The 14623-nt window shown below is 40.4% G+C and overlaps 1 protein-coding gene across 3 annotated transcripts in view; it reads right to left on the reverse strand.

Annotated features, from left to right (window-relative positions):
* The window catches only part of vwc2l (von Willebrand factor C domain containing 2 like), a 93202-nt gene extending 84552 nt beyond the window's left edge, over nt 1–8650 (reverse strand). Inside the window, exons 1-3 of one of the 3 annotated variants that reach the window (XM_061878876.1) lie at nt 8549–8649; nt 4212–4337; nt 2516–2619 (exon numbers count right to left, since the gene is read on the reverse strand). The gene's annotated coding sequence lies outside the window, so the exon portion shown is untranslated. Of the gene's footprint in view, nt 1–2515; nt 2620–4211; nt 4338–8548 lie in introns of all 3 variants that reach the window. The other 2 variants (XM_061878875.1, XM_061878877.1) reach the window with 2 other exon arrangements.
* Between the last annotated feature and the right edge of the window lie 5973 nt (nt 8651–14623).

Genomic DNA, 14623 nt, shown 5'->3' on the forward strand with positions numbered 1-14623 from the left:
TGTGCCGTGTCGACTCTCAAGTCTTAACCATGTACATTACATGTGCCGTGTCCACTCGCAAGTCTTAACCATGTACATTACATGTGCCGTGTCCATTCGCAAGTCTTAACCATGTACATTACATGTGCCGTGTCCACTCGCAAGTCTTAACCATGTACATTACATGTGCCGTGTCCATTCGCAAGTCTTAACCATGTACATTACATGTGCCGTGTCCATTCGCAAGTCTTAACCATGTACATTACATGTGCCGTGTCGACTCGGAAGTCTTAACCATGTACATTACATGTGCCGTGTCCATTCGCAAGTCTTAACCATGTACATTACATATGCCATGTCCATTCGCAAGTCTTAACCATGTACATTACATGTGCCGTGTCGACTCTCAAGTCTTAACCATGTACATTACATGTGCCGTGTCGACTCGCAAGTCTTAACCATGTACATTACATGTGCCGTGTCGACTCGCAAGTCTTAACCATGTACATTACATATGCCGTGTCGACTCGGAAGTCTTAACCATGTACATTAGATGTGCCGTGTCCACTCGGAAGTCTTAACCATGTACATTACATATGCCGTGTCGACTCTGAAGTCTTAACCATGTACATTACATATGCCGTGTCGACTCGGAAGTCTTAACCATGTACATTACATGTGCCGTGTCCATTCGCAAGTCTTAACCATGTACATTACATATGCCATGTCCATTCGCAAGTCTTAACCATGTACATTACATGTGCCGTGTCGACTCTCAAGTCTTAACCATGTACATTACATGTGCCGTGTCGACTCGCAAGTCTTAACCATGTACATTACATGTGCCGTGTCGACTCGCAAGTCTTAACCATGTACATTACATATGCCGTGTCGACTCTCAAGTCTTAACCATGTACATTACATGTGCCGTGTCCATTCGCAAGTCTTAACCATGTACATTACATGTGCCGTGTCCACTCGCAAGTCTTAACCATGTACATTACATGTGCCATGTCGACTCTCAAGTCTTAACCATGTACATTACATGTGCCGTGTCGACTCTCAAGTCTTAACCATGTACATTACATATGCCGTGTCGACTCTGAAGTCTTAACCATGTACATTACATATGCCGTGTCGACTCGGAAGTCTTAACCATGTACATTACATGTGCCGTGTCCACTCGGAAGTCTTAACCATGTACATTACATATGCCGTGTCGACTCTGAAGTCTTAACCATGTACATTACATATGCCGTGTCGACTCTGAAGTCTTAACCATGTACATTACATATGCCGTGTCGACTCGCAAGTCTTAACCATGTACATTACATGTGCCGTGTCCACTCGCAAGTCTTAACCATGTACATTACATGTGCCGTGTCGACTCGCAAGTCTTAACCATGTACATTACATGTGCCGTGTCCATTCGCAAGTCTTAACCATGTACATTACATATGCCGTGTCCACTCGCAAGTCTTAACCATGTACATTACATGTGCCGTGTCCACTCGCAAGTCTTAACCATGTACATTACATATGCCGTGTCCACTCGCAAGTCTTAACCATGTACATTACATGTGCCGTGTCCACTCGCAAGTCTTAACCATGTACATTACATGTGCCGTGTCCACCCGGAAGTCTTAACTATGTACATTACATGTGCCGTGTCGACTCGCAAGTCTTAACCATGTACATTACATGTGCCGTGTCGACTCGGAAGTCTTAACCATGTACATTACATGTGCCGTGTCCACTCGCAAGTCTTAACCATGTACATTACATGTGCCGTGTCCACTCGCAAGTCTTAACCATGTACATTACATGTGCCGTGTCCACTCGCAAGTCTTAACCATGTACATTACATATGCCGTGTCCACTCGCAAGTCTTAACCATGTACATTACATGTGCCGTGTCCACTCGCAAGTCTTAACCATGTACATTACATATGCCGTGTCCACTCGCAAGTCTTAACCATGTACATTACATGTGCCGTGTCCACTCGCAAGTCTTAACCATGTACATTACATGTGCCGTGTCCACTCGCAAGTCTTAACCATGTACATTACATGTGCCGTGTCGTGTTTCTGTAGAGCACTTTAAGTTGCACTGTGTACGAATTGTGCTCCAAAAATGAACTGGCCTATTTTTCATGACCAATTTTGGAGGTTTTGAAATGTGTAACGCTAGCATGGCTCGGCGGGTTAAGAGTGTAAAGCATGTGACAGAAGATGGTTGGTCGAGGAGCCTGAGGGATGAAAGATGACGACAACTACTTACTTTGGTTTCTACTGCATTCAATGTATTGACACAAGAATATAAATGCCACAGATGACACAATAGAAAAATTTAAAAAAAAGGCTTAAAGCAAAAATACAAGATAGAGTCCTGTTTCCTTTTCAGTACCGGTCCACAGTTCAGTTCAAAAAGGTACACGAATGCAACGACTTTCGCCTCAGTCTAAAAGTTCAGTTCCAAAAACAAAAGTAAACCAAAAGGTTCATGGCGGAGGAGGAAAAAAAATGCTTGTCCTACCACAGAGTTGTTTAGCTCGCCGTTTGTTGAGTTGAGTTGAAGGTGGATATGGAGCTCAAGTTGTTTGGGGCGCCGGGTATTCCTTCACGGGAAAAAAACCTGACCTAAAAGTCCCAAAAACAAAGTGAGTAACCTTGTTACCTCTTCAATAGCACAGTAAATTATATATGTACTTGAAAGCATAATGTAAGCATTAGATTGTCCGGGATGACTCATTTTTTGTACTAATAAATAGGGATGCACCGATTAATCGGTAACCGAATATGGCAAAAAAAGCCACTTTCGGCCTCCGGTGGAATGAGTTAAGAACAAGGCCGAATAGTGGCGTGTGACGCAATTTTTTGACGCGGTGACGCAATCAACCAACGTGCGGTGACGTTGGGATATGTTGTGTACCTGTATAAGTGTATGAGGTTACAAGCACACACTTAATTGAGATTTACTTGAGTCTACTGTTTACATTATTAGCCTGTTGTGTAGGCTACCTGTATAAGTGTATGAGGTTACAAGCACACACTTATTGAGATTTACTTGAGCCTTCTGTTTACATTATTAGCCTGTTGTGTAGGCTACCTGTATAAGTGTATGAGGTTACAAGCACACACTTATTGAGATTTAGTGGGGCCTCTGTTTACATTATTAGCCTGTTGTGTAGGCTACCTGTATAAGTGTATGAGGTTACAAGCACGCACTAAATTGAGATTTACTTGAGCCTTCTGTTTACATTATTAGCATATCTACTGTGGCTAAGAAGACTTTTGCCGAAAGGACAATAATTAATTTGTTGTGGGTTTATCCACTTTGATGCACTTTATTTTTTTTTTGGAATGCATGTTTTGTTTGAAGGCCTAATATAAATGAAAAACGTTGTGCTTTTTTTGAAAAGCAAAGGCTACTGGAATATTAAAAAAATGTCAATATTCAATACAAAAAATACTTTATTTGAAAAACATGTCTAAATGTGTATTCTAGGCTATTTATGCAATATAAAAAAAATTGTGAAAAACTGCATTCATTATTCGGTATTCGGCCTTCGGCCAAGCGTCTAAATGTTATTCGGCTTCGGCTTTGGCCACAAATGTTTCATTTCGGTGCATCCCTCAATCGATGACATAATTTAACCATATTGATTAATATACAATCTTGAGTGTGAATGTTGTCTGTCTATCTGTGTTGGCCCTGCGATGAGGTAGCGACTTGTCCAGGGTGTACCCTCCCTTCCGCTCGATTGTAGCTGAGATAGGCGCCAGCGCCCACCGCGACCCCGAAAGGGAATAAGTGGTAGAAAATGGATGGATGGACTGAGTCCAATCAAAATGAACATTCCTAATACATTTCTAATAAACTAATTGATATGACATAATTAACCATCTTGATTAATATACAATCACGATTCCAATTAAAATGAACATTCATAATACATTTCTGATACAATTTCTTATCTAAAGTGATAAAACTCAATCATGGCTCAATGACAAGTGCACTTATATAAACTAGTTTCATAATAAAAGTCATTATTAGAAACTCAATGTATCATGATTCAATTCAAGTACTTGTCCAAACGTTCAAAGTTGATAAACAATCAAGCAGAGTTCATCAATTAAAGCAGGGGTCTCAAACACGCGGCCCGCGAGACGTCATTTAATACGAAAATTTTACGCACGTTTTATATTAATGGCACTTGTCAGTGTCATACCTGCCGACCCTCCCGATTTTTCCGGGAGACTCCCGAGTTAGGGCGTGCCGTGATGGCGCTGCCTTTAGCGTCCTCTCCAACCTGTACTAACAGCGTGCCAGCTCAGTCACATGTTGGATTTGGCTTCTGTGGACACACACGAGTGAATGCAATGCATACTTGGTCGACAGCCATACAGGTCACACCGAGGGTGGCCGTATAAACAACTTTAACACTGTTACAAATACGCGCCTCACTGTGAACCCACACCAAACAAGAATGACAAACACATTTCGGGAGAACATCCGCACCGTAACACAACAGAACAATACCCAGTACCCCTTGCAGCACTAACTCTTCCGGGATGCTACAATATACAGCCCCCCGAACCCCACCCCCGTTGGCTCCAGACAGAGATGATTTTTGTTATTTGGCTCCAAACGTGTCTTATTTGCACAGAGAAAGTGCACAAGGAATACAATTTGAAACGTCATTATCCAACTAGACAAGCTGAGGAGGATGCAAAATACCAGGAAGGTGAGAAAGTGAACCGGGTTGCACATTTTAAAACCAGTCTACTGAGGCAAGAAGATTTCTTCAAGAAAGCAACCCAAAGCGAGCTACATGGTGAGGGAGATGGTTGACAGGGCGGGAAAGCCATTCAAAGAAGGTGAACAACAGAAGAATACGTGATTATTACATTTTAACAGAACATGTTAAAAAAGAAAGTAAGAGAGATTAACGGTAAATGAACGTGTAGATTAATAATTAATTTTATACCGCTTGTCTTTAATACTGTTGACAAAATAATAGAATGGAAAATGACAAAATATGTTACTGCATATGTCAGCAGCTAAATTAGGAGCCTTAGTTTGTTTACTTACTACTAAAAGACAAGTTGTCTTGTATGTTTACTATTTTATTTAATGACAAACTTGCAATAAAAAACATATGTTTAAAGTATCTTAAGATTTTTTTGTTAAAATAAAGCCAATAATGCCATTTTTTGTAGTCTCCTTTATTTAGAAAAGTATCGAAAAGTATTGAAATAATTTTGGTACCGGTACCAAAATATTGGTATCTGTATGATATTGCTTTTGATTGATTGATTGATACTTTTATTAGTAGATTGCACAGTACAGTACATACTCCCTACAATTGAGCACTAAATGGTAACACCCCAATACATTTTTCAACTTGATTAAGTCGGGGTCCACCTTCATCAATTCATTAAAGGGGAACATTATCAGCAGACCTATGTAAGCGTCAATATATACCTTGATGGTGCAAAAAAAAGACCATCTATTTTTTTAACCGATTTCCGAACTCTAAATGGGGGAATTTTGGCGAATTAAACGCCTTTCTGTTAACCGCGCTGGAGGCGATGACGTCAGAATGTGACGTCGCCGAGGTAACACACCCACCATTTTCATTTTCAACACATTACAAACACCGGGTCTCAGCTCTGTTATTTTCCGTTTTTTTGACTATTTTTTGGAACCTTGGAGACATCATGCCTCAACGGTGTGTTGTCGGAGGGTGTAACAACACTAACAGGGAGGGATTCAAGTTGCACCACTGGCCCCAAGATGCCAAAGTGTCTGCCGCCAGACCCCCATTGAATGTGCCGGAGTGTCTCCACATTTGACCGGCGATGCTAAGACAGACATGGCACAGAGATGTATGGATAACCTGCAGATGCATTTGCAATGATAGTCAACGAAATCACAAAGTTGAGTTTTGTTGATGTTGACTGCCAGCTAATCGATGCTAACATGCTACGCGAATCGATGCTAACATGCTATTTACCGGGTCTCAGCTCTGTTATTTTCCGTTTTTTCGACTATTTTTCGGAACCTTGGAGACATCATGCCTCGTCGGTGTGTTGTCGGAGGGTGTAACAACACTAACAGGGAGGGATTCAAGTTGCACCACTAGCAAGAAATCTGCCACAAGACCCCCATTGAATGTGCCAGAGTGTCTCCACATTTTACTGGCGATGCTAAGACAGACATGGCACAGAGATGTATGGATAACCTGCAGATGCATTTGCAACGATAGTCAACGAAATCACAAAGGTGAGTTTTGTTGATGTTGACTGCCAGCTAATCGATGCTAACATGCTACGCTAATCGATGCTAACATGCTATTTACCGGCAGTGCTAAAGCAGACATGGCACAGAGATGTATGGATAACCTGCAGATATATTTGCAACTATATTACGTTTCCTTCCACCCACATTTAATGCGAAAAAAACACAAATCGACGGATTTAAGTTGCTCCAGTGTCAAAAGATGCGAAAGTCCTGATCGTTTGGTCCGCACATTTTACCGGCGATGCTAACGCAGCTATTCGGCCATGCTATGGCTATGAATAGCATCAATAGCTTCAGTTTCTTCTTCAATATTTTCATTCTCCGACCATCTGTTTCAATTAGGGCTGGGCAACGATTAAAAATTTTAATCGAAGTTAATCGCACTATTTCTCTGATTAATCGCGATTAACTGCATTGTATACGCAAAGCCCAATAATGAATTCAAAAGTAGTGTGTAGTGCACCTTTATTGGAATATTCTCCCACATGAACAAAAGCGCCAAAACATTTGTTGTGCAAACACAATTTAAATCAGTCCTTGTTAAACAGTAGCAGTTAAATAGCATATTTTGTGAAAATCAACTCCAAAAATGTAAATACAAACATTTAAGCTTATTGCCACTATTTAAGTTATCCTGTTTGTTATGGAAAATAAATATAATCTACATACAAATCTCTGAGCCACAATCATAACATCTGAACAGGCAATTTCTGAGGTAACAGCAGAAACATTTTGTTTTATCAGGGTCTTATGTTTAAAAAACCTATATTATAGGTAGTGGGCTGTTTTAGGGAATTTTGGATCAAATTATCCGTAGTAGCAATATTAATAATGTTGTGTTTATTCTGCGTAGTGCACTTAAAATAATTATGACCATATCTAGGAATTGATATGATGGGAATTTTCCGACTGTTTGCTTGGTGCTTTGATAAACTGAAAGCATATACATGGTACTATATTGTGATGTTATGAGCCAGGGAAAAAAAGAACTACCCTACCCAGCATGCAACAGGAGTGAGGAGCATGCGCGGTAGCCCGGTATAGGTTGTGTCGCCATGACGGCATCTTGTATGTTGTGATATGCACGCTCTGAAAGTAAACGTTAAGAACTCAGCCAACACTCCTGGTCTGCATTATTCATAAATAGACAGACAACACATATACTCCGCTGCTTCACTGGCCGCTGGATGTAGCTGGCAAAGTATTCCCATGCTAGCAAGCACGCCTCATTCAGTCCAAAACGGCCCGATCTATCCACATCCAAAATTGTCTGGCGGTCGTAAGTGATCCCGGAGTGACCACGCTGTAAGCCAGCCATGAAATTTGCAGAATTGTCCGGTATTTTTGCCAAATGTTCCATCTTTACCAAGAGCCCCTCCACGCCGGGCGACGCCACCTTGTTAAGAAAAGGCGTTAACAAAATAAAAGCATGTAAACAACATACGCAAATGTGCGATAAAATAATTGTCGGCGTTAATAGATTGATGAGTTAACGCGTAATTAACGCATTAATTTGCCCACCCCTAGTTTCAATACATGCGTAATCTGTTGAATCGCTTAAGTCGCTGAAATCCGAGTTTGAATCCGAGCTAATGTCGCTATATCTTGCTGTGGTATTCCCGTTGTTTGTTTACATTGGCAGCACTGTGTGACGTCACAGGGAAATGGCCAGTGTCTTCGCAGAGAGCCGAAAATAAGGCACTTTAAAGCTTTATTTAGGGATATTCCGAGACCGGTAACATTTTGAAAAAAACTTCAAAAAATACAACAAGCCACTGGGAACTGATTTTTATTGTTTTTAACCCTTTGGAAATTGTGATAATGTTCCCCTTTAAAAAGTGCATGTTAGATCTTTTAAGAAATCTTTTCTCGCGGCCCAGCCTCACCCAGTTTCTGCATCCAGTGGCCCCCAGGTAAATTAAGTTTGAGACCCCTGAATTAACCCAAATACACACACCTGCGTAGTAAAGAAGAGCCCACAGAGGAAATGTAACAACTCGAAAAAGCATCCACAAAGTGGCTAAAGAATATTAGCATTGCAAAGCCCTTTGTTGCCTATAAATGGGTCGGATGATCATAAGAGAATAAAAGGTGAGTAATGGAGGGCAAAACAACACACCTGAAAGTTAATCCTACATGGCAGCTGTATGGAGGAATAGCAGCTAGCGGTTAGCGCCTATGCTAAAACAGATGCTAACATAAAATTGGCGACCTGATTGTGATTTTGGAATTCCATTGATTATAACTTGATAAAAGACTCACCTTATTATGAAGTTTGCAAAGTGTGAGGATGAGAAGATTTTGCGAGTTTCTTCTCAGCAGAGACAGGATGGGCAGGTGAAGTTTGCAGCGAGCGCCATTTTGGGGGCAGGAAGTAACCCTCCACTAGGGTTGGGCGTATCGATACAAAGTATCGATAGTATCGGTATCGTATCGATACTGGTGTGATGTATCGATACTTCACCAAATTAAGCGAATCACTCCGATGTAAAAAAAAAATGTGAGCGCTCCTCACCACTCCACCCTCCTCCCTACTGATGGGTTGCGAACGAGATTTAAAAAACACTTTAAAAATGTATCTTCAACTCAAAATAAAATAAAATAAATACAATTAACTTGACACTTGGTGCGTTCGCGCACACACATCAGTATAATTCGCTCCGAGGTTCACTCGGACACGCGCACACAAACACGCGTGCGTTTCCAGTGCGACTTAATGTCTTGGTTGTAAACTGTAAAGTATTTTATTGCACTAAAATAACGATACGAATTTCTCAGTTCTTTTGTTTTGTGTTTATTTTTACAACTGTTTAATAACTAGTGTTTTCTTTTTTACTTAAGTTCTTGTGTGTTGTGAGGCGATTAGCCAAGTTCAGTGTTTGTTTTCACCTTATTTGCACTACTTACTTTATTGTAATTCAATCAATCAATCAATGTTTATTTATATAGCCCTAAATCACTAGTGTCTCAAAGGGCTGCACAAACCACTACGACATCCTCGGTAGGCCCACATAAGGGCAAGGAAAACTCACACCCAGTGGGACGTCGGTGACAATAATGACTATGAGAACCTTGGAGAGGAGGAAAGCAATGGATGTTGAGCGGGTCTAACATGATACTGTGAAAGTTCAATCCACAATGGATCCAACACAGTCGCGAGAGTCCAGTCCAAAGCGGATCCAACACATCAGCGAGAGTCCCGTTCACAGCGGAGCCAGCAGGAAACCATCCCAAGCGGAGGCGGATCAGCAGCGCAGAGATGTCCCCAGCCGATACAAAGACAAGCAGTACATGGCCACCGGATCGGACCGGACCCCCTCCACACGGGAGAGTGGGACATAGAAGAAAAAGAAAAGAAACGGCAGATCAACTGGTCTAAAAAGGGAGTCTATTTAAAGGCTAGAGTATACAGATGAGTTTTAAGGTGAGACTTAAATGCTTCTACATTATTACTTTTTTATTTGAATTTCTCAGTTCTTTTGTTCTGTGTTCATGTTTACAACTTTGTTCACTAACTAGAGTTTTGTTATTTACCTTAAGTGTTTGTGTGTTTTGAGGCAAGAAGCCAGGTTCAGTAGTTGTTTGCACCTTATTTGCATTACTTTATTGCTATTTATATTACTTTTGTAATAAATATTTTTTTTTTTGACTTAAATCGTTGTCCTGTGTTGTATTATTATCATAATCAATTAATAAAGGCAAAAATACAAATTTGTTTTTCGAAAGCATGGATACCCCGAAGTCCCCCCCGCCCCCATCAGATGACGACACTTCCGGTATTGGTATCGGTATCGGCGATATTGGCCAGTATCGGATCGGTATCGACACCCAAATTTGCGATATCGCCCACTCCTACCCTCCACAATAAAAGTCTTTGCACTGTTATGCATGTGTTTAATGCAGGGGTGTCCAAAGTGTGGCCCGGGGGCCATTTGCGGCCCACAGCTAATGTTTTACCGGCCCGTAGCACATCGTTGTAAAAATACTAAAATATATATATATTTTTTAAACAATAAAAAGTGGAATAAAAGAGCAAATTGGTGAAATGCATTGTTGACTCTAATAACCCCATTTATTAAATAATTTCTCCAAAAATAGTAATGAATTTAAAAATCAATGTTGCTATAAACTATTGATTGATTTAAGGACATTGTTGCGTTTTGACCCGTTCTTCCTTCGGTCAAAGCCCCCAGATTGTTTGATGACACATAAGCTGGTTTTAAATCAATCAGAGACAGAGGTTACTCATTTTGATATTTTATAACCAAAGCGCCTTGGGAGATCAATCTAGATCCAACATTTCAAAGCTCGGTCCAAATTGATCTAATCCTAAAATGGCAGTTTCTCCCTCCTCACTCACTCTCACCCGCCCCTCTTCTTCTCCTCCCTACCTTGGACAGTTGAGATAACAGATTGTTATGTCTTCATTCCAACATTCCAAATTCAAGGTCTATGTAAAAGGCTCACACTTTAGCTGTTCTAAAATCTGACTAGGAAATAAAAAGACAACCACATCCAACAACATAAAGGACATAAATACAACAAACATAAAAACATGACAAATTTGAACATTTGAAAAAATAATGTCCGTACTAATTATATACTAATACTAATTATACTAATCATTGTTATAATGAATATACTAAACCAATTACAATATATATTATCTGAAGAGATTTAAGTGTTGAATGAAAAACAAAAAAAAGCATGACCTTTTTAGGAGTGTCGCACTTTTAGATCCCCAAGGATTTTAGTGGAATTTAATAACTGTCTTTGCTAAAAAAATAAAATAAAATAAAATAATAATAAATTCTAATAAATGTATTTATTTATTTTTTTTTAACAATGGCTGTGCAGCACTTTGGAAACATTATTGTTGTTTAAATGTGCTGTATAAATAAAGTGGATTGGATTGGATTGATGAATTATTGACCTATTTAGGGATCCAACTACTTCACATCAAATATTCCACTTTGAAAATCTTTTTGGGAAAAATATTGTATATTTTGTATTTTTGACCCAAAAAGTAGGGTTTCGACAAAAAGCTCGTAAAATGTAATAGAAATAAGGAAGTAGAATTAGAGATTCAAGGGTTTTATGAAAACAATTATCCACCCATCCATCATCTTCCGCTTATCCGAGGTCGGGTCGCGGGGGCAACAGCCTAAGCAGGGAAACCCAGACTTCCCTCTCCCCAGCCACTTCGTCTAGCTCTTCCCGGCGGATCCCGAGGCGTTCCCAGGCCAGCCGGGAGACATAGTCTTCCCAACGTGTCCTGGGTCTTCCCCGTGGCCTCCTACCGGTTGGACGTGCCCTAAACACCTCCCTAGGGAGGCGTTCGGGTGGCATCCTGACCAGATGCCCGAACCACCTCATCTGGCTCCTCTCCATGTGGAGGAGCAGCGGCTTTAATTTGAGTTCCTCCCGGATGGCAGAGCTTCTCACCCTATCTCTAAGGGAGAGACCCGCCACACGGCGGAGGAAACTCATTTGGGCCGCTTGTACCCGTGATCTTATCCTTTCGGTCATGACCCAAAGCTCATGACCATAGGTGAGGATGGGAACGTAGATCGACCGGTAAATTGAGAGCTTTGCCTTCCGGCTCAGCTCCTTCTTCACCACAACGGATCGGTACAACGTCCGCATTACTGAAGACGCCGCACCGATCCGCCTGTCGATCTCACGATCCACTCTTCCCTCGCTCGTGAACAAGACTCCTAGGTACTTGAACTCCTCCACTTGGGGCAGGGTCTCCTCCCCAACCCGGGGAAAACAATTATATATGACTTATTTTGAACCTTTTTTAAGAGCGAAACCCTTCTGGGTCCCTAGGACCTAACTTGAGGGAGCCCCATCAATTAAAAAAAAAACAAAAAAAAGTGTATATTGTATTGGTTTTGAAAATGAAAAAATATCATCTTGGCCCCCGCGTGCTTTGATTTTTCAGTGTGCGGCCCTCGGTGGAAAAAGTTTGGACACCCCTGGTTTAATGGGTATTTTGAACATGTAGCATGTTTAGTGCAAATGTAATGTGAATTAGCATGGAGCTAGCACATGTTGAAAAGTGGAGCCTGAGCGTACGGTGGAGTGTCTGGCTTCAAACAAATTGCAACATTCCTCAGCGGCAGTCCGACTGAGTCTGTTCCGAGGAATGATTGAGTGCTTGTTTGCCGGCTAAGTGTTTAAACCGGCCGAGTCTGCAACCAACAAAAGGTATCGTATTATGGCATCATTTGATTTGATTTGATTTGAATTGATCCTTACAACAAGAGTAGGAGTGTGAATCTTAAATTCAATTTGATTCTGATTCTTGGGGTAACGATTCGAATCAGAGTCGATTGTTAATTAAAACCGATTCTTAATTCTAAAGCAATGCCAGTTGCATAAGTCAATTCCTCCGTAAGAGAGACAAAGAACTTTGATGCATTTTTATGTTGTTCAACAGAAAACTGGTTATTAAGAAAAAGCTGCTTTGCAAGTTTCAATCATGTCATCTGAAATTATACAAACATTAAACTTTTGACAAAGTGCTGACTATTAATTTTGCTTACCTTGCTAAAATGTAAATGTATTTGTTTGGAAGTGAAGCAGTCCAATAATTTGCTACAAAGTCTGGTGATGAGCAGACAGGAAGTGGTCAGGAGAAGGAGAAGTATAGAAACAAAACTAATGGCTGTGTTTCAAGATGAAGCTTTAAATATTTAGGGGCCGAATGTCCCTTTGGGACAGAGGACACTATTGTATTTTTAAGATTTTATTGTTATTATACCGCCGCCTCTTTGAGCTGTACTTTCAGCCCTTTAACATGCTTCAAAACACACACATCAGGACTGGCAAAAATTGCGATCTAATCAAAAAGCAAAACCCAAAACTCAAAATTACGCTCTAGCGCTCCTTAGGAAAATACACAGACAAAACTGCTTGTAACTTCCGTTAAGAATGCCGTAGAGACATGAAACAAAAATCTCTAAGTAGGTATAACTTAGACCTAGATTTCATTCTTGTACATCCTTTAGCAAAAATGAACAGGAAGTTGGCAAACACCCCTTCGAAACAAATGTTTCCTAAAAAAATGTCATTTTTGCCTCTTTGAGCTGTAATTTGACCCCCTTAAAATGCTTCAAAACTCACCAAACTGGACACACACATCAGGACTGGTGAAAATTGCGATCTAATAAAAAAACAAAACAAAAAAAAAACTCAAAATTGCGCTTTAGCGCCCCCTATGAATAAAACACTGACAAAACTGCTCTTGTGAAGAAAACACAGACAAACCTGTTTGTAACTTCCGGAAGGAATGTTGTAGGAACATGAAACAAAAAACTCTATGTAGGTCTTACTTAGACCTACATTTTATTAATTGACATCCTTCAGCAAAAATCAACAGGAAGTTGGCAATTACCCCTTCAAAACAAGAGTTTTGTAAAAACCTGTCACCCTTTTTCAAACATTATCTCCTCTGAGCGCATTTCTTGTGTCGGCTTCAAACTCGCACAGAACACTGACAAAACTCCTTTTGGGAAGAAAACACAGACAAAACTGTTTGTAACTTCCAGTAGGAATGTTGTAGAGACATGAAACAAAAAACTCTATGTAGGTCTTACTTAGACCTACATTTTATTAATTGACATCCTTCAGCAAAAACCAACAGGAAGTTGGCAATTACCCCTTCAAAACAAGAGTTTTGTAAAAACCTGTCACCCTTTTTCAAACATTATCTCCTCTGAGCGCATTTCTTGTGTCGGCTTCAAACTCGCACAGAACACTGACAAAACTCCTTTTGGGAAGAAAACACAGACAAAACTGTTTGTAACTTCCAGTAGGAATGTTGTAGAGACATGAAACAAAAAACTCTATGTAGGTCTTACTAAGACCTACATTTTATTAATTGACATCCTTCAGCAAAAATTAACAGGAAGCTGGCAATTACCCCTTCAAAACAAGGGTTTTGTAAAAACCTGTCACCTTTTTTCAAACATTATCTCCTCTGAGCGCGTTTCTTGTGTCGGCTTCAAACTCGCACAGAACACTGACAAAACTGCTCTTGGGAAGAAAACACAGACACAACTGTTTGTAACTTCCGGTAGGAATGTTGTAGAGACATGAAACAAAAAACTCTATGTAGGTCTTACTTAGACCTACATTTTATTAATTGACATCCTTCAGCAAAAATCAACAGGAAGCTGGCAATTACCCCTTCAAAACAAGAGTTTTGTAAAAACCTGTCACCTTTTTTCAAACATTATCTCCTCTGAGCGCATTTCTTGTGTCGGCTTCAAACTCGCACAGAACACTGACAAAACTGCTCTTGGGAAGAAAACACAGACAAAACTGCTT

This window comes from Nerophis ophidion, linkage group LG19 (assembly GCF_033978795.1).
Source record: "Nerophis ophidion isolate RoL-2023_Sa linkage group LG19, RoL_Noph_v1.0, whole genome shotgun sequence".
Lineage (NCBI taxonomy): Eukaryota > Metazoa > Chordata > Actinopteri > Syngnathiformes > Syngnathidae > Nerophis > Nerophis ophidion.